Source organism: Marmota monax, unplaced genomic scaffold (genome assembly GCF_021218885.2).
Source record: "Marmota monax isolate L192 unplaced genomic scaffold, Marmota_monax_Labrador192_F-V1.1 WCK01_AAM20220418_F8-fsc00240, whole genome shotgun sequence".
In the NCBI taxonomy this organism is placed as follows: domain Eukaryota; kingdom Metazoa; phylum Chordata; class Mammalia; order Rodentia; family Sciuridae; genus Marmota; species Marmota monax.
Window position 1 is genome coordinate 2,200,991 of NW_026693696.1, and position 7,984 is coordinate 2,208,974.

Genomic DNA, 7,984 nt, shown 5'->3' on the forward strand with positions numbered 1-7,984 from the left:
TACATGATGTGTATAAGTGGAGTAAAGAAAAACAGACTTCAACTATTACTACCATGTGTCAAATGTCACATCTATCAAGCCCCTGGGGAAGTACTTAATCTTTGCCAGCTTTTCAGCACTATAAAAATGAAATAATAACAAGAGGAAAAAAACTGTTGAATCATTTGTTAATTGTATGGTATCAGATCATATTTCAAGAAAAACAGAGGAAAAAAGATCTGTGTTGGTACAATTTGTTTATACAGTGAGATTTGTTGATTTTTTTGTGAAGATCTGTTTTTATTATTATTTTATACCATGATCCCTGCAACAAAGTACCCTTTGACTGTAAAAGCACCAAGATTGAACAAATATTTTGATAATAAGTATTAATAGTCAATATTCCACTGAATACAGTTTCTTAAATTAAGTATATTTGCTTAACACTTTGTGTTTCTTATTAAATCAATTAAAGAGAATGGATAAAACATTTCTGGAAAATATACAGTCAAAGAGAATTTGTTTGTTAAAATCACTAAAGGTTTAATCATTCCCTAATTAAAATATTAAATTCAAATTTAAAAACAATAAATCAAGATGTAAGGACTTATCATTTGAAATGGTTTCTATAAATTCTACTCCATGATTTGAAAAATTTTTAGGTGCACCTGTTTATCAATGTTATTTTGTAACTTGCAATCACAATATTAGAGTTGAATTTTCTTTATCCAAAATAGAAAGAAAATGATAAGTGTTAAAAGAGAGAGAGAGCACAACACTATTTATCAAAATGAGTAGTGATAAACAGAATTACAAATGGTGGGAATGACTTATGGTCTTTTGATGTTAATTCATCTCAAGTAGCAAAATAGTTGTAAAACTGCTAAATATATTTGGATAAACATAGTCACAGTATTGCAGTTATCAAAGTGTATTTGAAAATTGCTAATGTGAATTTTTTTAATATAAAAGAATCTGTTTCTCCAACTTCATCCTGAGCTGCCTTTCTCTTTTGTTCATACTTCCTTTGATAAACACTTCAGATTTTATCTCTTTTTTGAGGAGTCCATGCTCATTCTAATGTTAATTAATTTAGATTTGGGGATACTGATTTGTGCACTGGGATCTAGTGTCGAGGTGAGCATAGCAAGGAGAGTCAGGAAGGAGGTGCAGAGGGCCTAGAACATAGTAGAAGAGAACAAATTCAAATTGGAAGCCCAGTATAGGGAACTTTACACATTTGGACTTATCCCTGCAGGACTGTAGTCCTGAGTTGGGAGGGGTCATAGTCACCATCAACAGTGGGCTCTTTCCTTTTGTAGAACATGGATAGAGAATAAGGTGAACTATACTAAAATAAAAGTTTATGGTCCACTATCTCATCAATTGATCCTAAAATCCTGCATATATTTCTAAGTGCATCTACCATTATCTCTATAATCAGTATAATCAATAAATATATTAATTAAAAAAATTCTTCTAATCTGTGTTAAAGACAATTGTACAAAAATATAAACCACTGATGAAATTTTAAAAATTAATAATGCAACTACACTCAGATCAGATTATTTAAATATTTGTTTTTTTTAAAAGAATCAATACAGCTATGTAATATATGAACTTATTTAGTTTGACAAAATACATATTCACATGTAAATGACCATGTGGTATCATGAATGGAAATGATTGCAAGTATTAGTCATCAGGGCTTTGGAAATATTTGTCAGGATTTTTAGCATTTTATCTTTTGTGTTCACCTTAATGCTTTATGCTGTTTGGTATAGGCAAGGTTTAAGAGCCAATAGAAAGAAAGAATTAATTGTTGTTTGCATGCAATTTCTGAAAAATAATAGAGTCAAGTTAAATGATAAAAGTGAGGATAGATTTATGAATATAAAAAAAGTAAGGCATTCAGATGATTATTTAATTATTTAATGGGTGTTAACACTTTCTTTCCTCTTTCTTATGCACTAGACTCTTGAGAGCAATACATTTTAGAGCTAATATACTGCTGTGGTAGTGAAGTGGTTTTTACAAATATAAATTTCATCTGGTTGAAAACTCCCAGTAAAAAAAGTGTTCATTTGGGGGGCTGGGGCTGCAGCTCAGTGGCAAAGCACTTGCCTAGCATTTGTAAAGCACTAGGTTTAATACTTAGCACCATATAAAAATGAAACAAAGAAAGTAAAGGCATGCTGTCCATCTACAAGTACAAAAAATAAATTTAAAAAATTGTTGATTTTTATTTGTATTTACTTAACATATCATTACTTGAGTGGTTACAGGAGATAGGGTAACTTGCAAATAGATTGTTATAAAGAAAAATATATAACATATATTATTTTACTACACTTACTTTAATTTTAGTCTTATTCAAATGAAATCTTACATGTCTTGAGTAATATTTACTGATTTCAATATTGAGTATAATATCCCTGGTCATAAATATTCATTTTACTTATTAAATATACTTGACTTATATATTTACTTAACAAATACTTCTTTTTAAATTTAAATTTATATCTAATTCATACATAAAAACATTAAAAGTGAACATATTTGAGGTAACTTGTGACATTCCAATATGTTTATGTTCTGTAATGATCCAGCCAGTTTAATCATATCAAACTTCTCAATCATGTATAATTTATTTTTGATAAATGCATTCAAAATCCAAGACTTTTAGAATACCTACTACATTATCATCATCAATAGTCATCATACTGTGCAACCGCACATCAGAAACAGAACCTCCTACTCCTAACTATAAATACTAACCACTGACCAACCTTTCCTGAGCCTCTGGTAGGTAACGAACAGTCTACACTCAACTTCTGTGAGATCATCATTTCCAGAGTATACATGACTCAGATCCTGTACTTGAATTTCTGTGCCTGGCTTAGCATAATGATCACAGGTTCTGTTTGAGTTATCACAAATGACAGGATTTCACATCTTTAAAGGGTTGAATAGTATACAACATGGTATTATATGTACTACATGTGTTTTTTATTGACTCAATTGACAAATTGTTTCCATTTCTTGACTATTGTGAATAGTGCTGCATTCAGTATAGGCATTCAGATGTCTCGTCTACATACTGATTTCACTTCCTTTGGATGGGCAAACAGGACGGGATTGCTAGATCATATAATAGTTCTATTCTTAATTTTTGGAGACCTTCATATTGTTTTCCATAATGGCTACACTAATTTACATAGCCACCAAAAGTGTATGTATCAGTTAGGGTTCCCTAGAGGAACAGAATCAACAGGAAGTATAATTATAAAAAGGAATTTATTAAGTTGGCTTACACGACCAGAAGCTGGATAGTTCACAATGGCCATCTGCAGACTGGAGAGCAGCAGCTGCCTCAGAACAAGAGGAATGAAAGGTGATAGCCTTGTCCAACACAGGAAAGCTTCTGGAAACTCTCTAGAGAATCAGGGCAGAGGGGAAAAAAAAATGAGAGTCCAATATTCTCAGATGATAGCAGCAGTAATCAAGAACCCATTCAAGAACAATGGAGCTTGCATCTTCTGCTGCTTCCTTGTTCTTCCAATTTTTATTCCGTCCACACTATCACCCTATTGGATGGAGCAACCCATGCTTAGGGAGAGTCTCCATTTCAGTTGGCTATCCCACATGCCAGTCATTCCTAAACTCACTCTCATTGACACACCCAGAAGCCTCTTAATTTTTGGCATCTCCTTTGACAATTTGTAGTAATCATTACAATTGTACAAGTGCCCCTTGTTGAAATATATTCTCTCAGATATTGTTTGCCTGGAAATGTATTTATCCCTCTTCATTTCTAAATATAAGTTTGATGAATACAATATTTTTGGTTGACAGCTTAAAACTTTTTTTTTTTTTTACCTTTAGTCCTATGAAAATCTCATGCTGAAAAGTCTTCTGAGAGATGAATCGTGACACTCCTGTGTGTTATTTCTTTTCACTTATTGCCTTGAGAATCTTTTCTTTATCTCTTACCTTTAAGGGCTTGATTATAAAACATGTTAGTATAGACCTGATTGGATTAAATCTCACTGGTAACCTTTGATCTTCCTGTAGCTGGATATTTGTATCCTTTCCAGGTTTTGGAATGTCACTGCTATTATTTCTTTAAATAAGCTTTATAGCCTTTTGGCATTCTCAACTACCTCTTCAATCCCAATAACCTGCATATTTACTGTTTTAATACTGTCAAAGGTCCTGTAAGCTTTTCTTATTCCTTTCCATTCTCTTTACAATTTTTTTCCTTTTGTGCATTTTCAAATGGCCTATCTTTGAGCACACAAATTCTCTCTTCTGTTTGATGTATTCTTTATTAATTTTTCTGTTGTGTTTTTAGTTTTGCTTCAGATATTTGTTCACCTCAATAATTTATGCTAGTCTGTTTTATATTTCTTCCATCTCTCTGATAATTTCCTCTGTTTAAGTGTTGAATTTTTTCACTGTTTTCTCATCAAACTCATTAAGTTTCCTTAAAAATTTTTAAATTTTCTATCTGACAATGTTTCCATATTGGTTATCATCTGGTTAGTTTCTAGCACCTTATTTTAACAGTCATGAGTGGTCAGGGTTCCTTGAAAGTTCTTCATATTTGGTGTATGAATACTCTGGTTATTGAATGATTAGCTACTTATTCCAGTCTTTTTAACTGACTCTTTTTGTGCCTATCTTTTAAGCACACTTCTTATTTTCGGAGTTCTTAGTTGCTTTACTGTGTCAGCACCAGATGGCACCGAAAGTCCAGATTTGATGTGAATCAATGTGTTGTCATTGTTTCAGCACTAAAGGATAATCCAAACCCAGGTTTGTGTCAAAACTACCTTGTTTAGTTTAACATGAACTTGAAAAGCATCTGAAAAGAGCATACAAAAAGTTTCCCAAAGTCTGTCTTTGTGTTCAGGGTAGTCCCAAATGCCTTACCCATGGTCACCATCCTTTCATTTGGCCCTGCATTATCCTCTCTAGTTCTCAACAGAATCATGGTGGAGGGACCAGCTCCTGTGCCACACATGTAGCCATAAACACCACAACACTGTCAAAACTTGAGTCCATAGTCCCTGAGATAACCATTGGGTAGTACCAAAGACCATATTGCTATTGGCTATTGGCTGCCTACTACTGAAGAGGTCCAAGATTTCAACAACCAGCCACACATGCTGCTGGCTTGGATAGAAGTCTTTTAGACGGGTCTACATGCCTCTGTCAATACTGATGCTGATCCAGAGGCTCCATGCATAAGCACCAACCATAATATGGGGGCAAATAGAATTTGAACTGTGCCAAATTCTGTGCTGAGTTTCAAGACAGAATCTTGGGCTTATGACTCTGCCTTACACTCACTGAATGGAGTCTTGGTCCAGACTTATTTGCCTGATATTAGAAGGGTTTTGGTGAGGATAGTCCCTTGGCTCAAGACTGAAGCTAAAGCCTTGTGATGCCTGAATTTTACAGTCACAATAAGCCGCCTAGTCTCACGGTTGCATCCAATGGTGATGCATAACATAACACATATTGGGATAGAGGTAGTATAGATAGTCCCTTGGCTACAAAAGCTGATGCTAAGTTGCAATGTGCCTGAGTTTCACAGTCCCTAGTATTCGTGCCATCCATGGGCAGATGTGCCCCAATTCCATTCCAAGACTATCAATGGTGCAGGCCCAAACTCTATTTGGTTCCATCATCATACAGGTCACTACTGAGTGTTAGAGCAGGTTTACAGTCTCCTCATGTAAGGTCTGGCCTGAGTATAACTTCCTTTGTTTTCTGTCTGGTTCTGTGTCTCACCTGGAAGGGGAGGCGGTCCATCGCTGAGCTCCAAGGCAAAGTGCTGTGCCCTACTCCACAGTGTGCTGGGAATATTGCTCTCCTTTCTGCTTCCTGAGGTTTCAGGGGGGTGTAAGAAGGATTCCCTTAGCCACTTGGCTAACACAGTAACAGAAGCTCATTCTGTAGGTACAGGACTAGGGCAAAAGTCATGGGACTCTAGTTAGCACTGGGTTCATCATGATAGACCCAATACTGAGTTTCAAGCTTGAAGCCTGACCTGGGTACACTCTCCTTTCCCCAAGCAGGAGGATTATATGTCCACACTGCTTGGAGTTGGGGGAAGGATGAAGTGGGACAATGTTTCCTTCTCAATACACTTTTCAACATGATTCTTACTATATGATAATTAATGAGTGTGGCCTGTCACCTGGCTTGCTTAGCTTTGTGAAGGTAGTTCCGTACATGAGTAGCTGTTCATTTGGTGTGTAGGGACAGCAATGATTATTGCAGGGTCTTAGTCAGTTGCCATTCTGCTCTACCTCCATTCTCCCGATCTTGATTTGGGTTCCTACACACATTCTTCCTGCCCCGGACAAATATTTATTTAGTGTTTCCTAGATTTCAGGTATTATTCTAAGCTGTAGGGATAGAGCAGTAAACATAATATGCAAAGACTATTATTACAAAACATGCCTTCAATTAAAAGAGAGACAAAAAAACTAAGCAGATGGTGATAAGTCCTATAAATAAAAACGAAGAAGGATAAGGTAAGCAAAATATTAGCTTCTAAATATGTCCAAACCCTTCTCCTTAAAACCTGTGAATATAATCACATACATAACAAAAGTGGCTTTGCAGATGTGATTAAGTTGAGGATCTTGGGTTGGGGAGTTTATCCCACATGATCTTGTCAATCACAATATAATCACTTGAGTCCTTAAAAGCAAAGAACATTGCTTAGCTCAGAAATAGAAGTGAAAACAGAAAAGAACTAGTTGTATGAGAGCAAGAAAAGAGTTTGACCCACTGATGCCAGCTTCAAAGATGGAGGATTAAAAGAATGTGGTCATTCTTTAAGAACTGGGTAAACATGGAGATAGATTCTTCCTAGAGCCCCCCTCAAAAGAAAAGCAGTGCTACTGACACTGTTATTATCTGGGTAGGACTTATGGCCCATAGAACTGTTGATCATAATTTGTATTGCTTATGCCACCAAATTTAAAATGTTTGTGAAAGCAGAATAAAAAACAAATACCAGAGTTCATAGAGACTGGATATTATGTTCCTTTTTATAAATTTGGTCAGGCCTGGAGTGGTTGCCCACACTTGTAATCCCAGCAGCCAGAGAGGCTGAGGCGTGGGTATCATAAAGTTAGCCAATTTGGTGAATCCCTAAGCAACTCAGTGAGACTCTGTTTCTAAAGAAAACATTAAAAAAAAAAAAGTCTGGGGATGTGGCTCAGTGGTCAAGTACCTCTGGGTTCAATTCTCGGTACAAGTAAAATAAAATAAAATAAAATAAAATGAAGTTACAAAGCCTGCTGTCTATACACACAGGGAAAGTGCTGTGGGCAGAGGGAAGAGTAAGTACAAGCATCTTGAGGCAGAAAAATTCTTAATCCTTAATACTTTGAGGCATAGCAAGGAGACCACAGTGACTCAAAATCAGTAAATCTGAGTCAGATGATAAGGTTGTGAGGTGAATGTTGTGGTCAAATTGCCAGACATGATAGGACCTGTTATGTCATGTCCTTTTATTCTGACCAAGATAGGGAGTGCCTGGAGATTTGGGGAAGAGGAAAAACATCATTTCATTTTAATTTGGAAAGTAATATTTCTGTTACCTAGTGGCAACCACATCATAGAAAGAACAGGAGTAAGGGAGGTCAAATTCTGGTACCAACCAAGAGCTTTGTCCAACTAGAATATAATGGGCTCTTGAGTAAGTTGAAGAGAAATACTTAGATTTGGGGGATGCAATTGGAAGTTAAATATGATAGGATTTGATAATGAATTAATTATTAGTATTAGGAGAAAAATGAGATGAGAAATGACTCCAGCTGCAAAATGTAGTTGTGTTACTGAGATGAGAACTAAGGAACAATGGGTTAGGGATAGCTAAACTATTTGCAAATTTGTTTTATGATTTTAAATATTTCTCATTTTTCCACACCTCACATATGCTGCATTTATCTTTCTTATACTTTCCCTTCAACATCACATA